Source organism: Musa acuminata, unplaced genomic scaffold, assembly GCF_036884655.1.
Source record: "Musa acuminata AAA Group cultivar baxijiao unplaced genomic scaffold, Cavendish_Baxijiao_AAA HiC_scaffold_1030, whole genome shotgun sequence".
Taxonomy (NCBI): Eukaryota; Viridiplantae; Streptophyta; class Magnoliopsida; order Zingiberales; family Musaceae; genus Musa; species Musa acuminata.
Window position 1 is genome coordinate 25,001 of NW_027021244.1, and position 1,211 is coordinate 26,211.

Sequence of the window (1,211 nt, forward strand, 5' to 3'; positions counted from 1 at the left end):
TGGCCATTTTTGGCTGCGCGAGCGAGCAGCGAGCGGCGGACAGCGAGCGAAGCGAGAGGCAGCACCGTCCCTGCTATACGAAAGCCCCATCCAGCCCTGTGCCACCCGGGGGGTTCCAGGGTGCTGAGATGGCTGACGTTTTGCTCCGCTCACGACGGTCGCCGCGGCACGCAAGAACAGGCCAAAAACTGGCCAAAACAGCCCAAAAACGGGCCAAAACTGGCCATTTTTTGCTGCGCGAGCGAGCGGAGAGCGGCGAACAGCGAGCGAAGCGCGAGGCAGCACCGTCCCTGCTATACGAAAGCCCCATCCAGCCCTGTGCCACCCGGGGGGTTCCAGGGTGCTGAGATGGCTGACATTTTGCTCCGCTCACGACGGTCACCGCGCCACACAAGAACAGCCCAAAAACAGGCCAAAACAGCCCAAAAACGGGCCAAAACTGGCCATTTTTGGCTGCGCGAGCGAGCGGCGAGCGGCGAACAGCGAGCGAAGCGAGAGGCTGCACCGTCCCTGCTATACGAAAGCCCCATCCAGCCCTGTGCCACCCGGGGGGTTCCAGGGTGCTGAGATGGCTGACGTTTTGCTCCGCTCACGACGGTCACCGCACCACGCAAGAACAGGCCAAAAACTGGCCAAAACAGCCCAAAAACGGGCCAAAACTGGCCATTTTTGGCTGCGCGAGCGAGCGGCGAGCGGCGAACAGCGAGCGAAGCGAGAGGCAGCACCGTCCCTGCTATACGAAAGCCCCATCCAGCCCTGTGCCACCCGGGGGGTTCCAGGGTGCTGAGATGGCTGACGTTTTGCTCCGCTCTCGACGGTCACCGCGCAATGCAAGAACAGGCCAAAAACTGGCCAAAACGGCCCAAAAACGGGCCAAAACTGGCCATTTTTGGCTGCGCGAGCGGCGAGCGGCGGACAGCGAGCGAAGCGAGAGGCAGCACCGTCCCTGCTATACGAAAGCCCCATCCAGCCCTGTGCCACCCGGGGGGTTCCAGGGTGCTGAGATGGCTGACGTTTTGCTCCGCTCTCGACGGTCACCGCGCAATGCAAGAACAGGCCAAAAACTGGCCAAAACGGCCCAAAAACGGGCCAAAACTGGCCATTTTTGGCTGCGCGAGCGAGCGGCGAGCGGCGGACAGCGAGCGAAGCGAGAGGCAGCACCGTCCCTGCTATACGAAAGCCCCATCCAGCCCTGTGCCACCCGGGGGGTT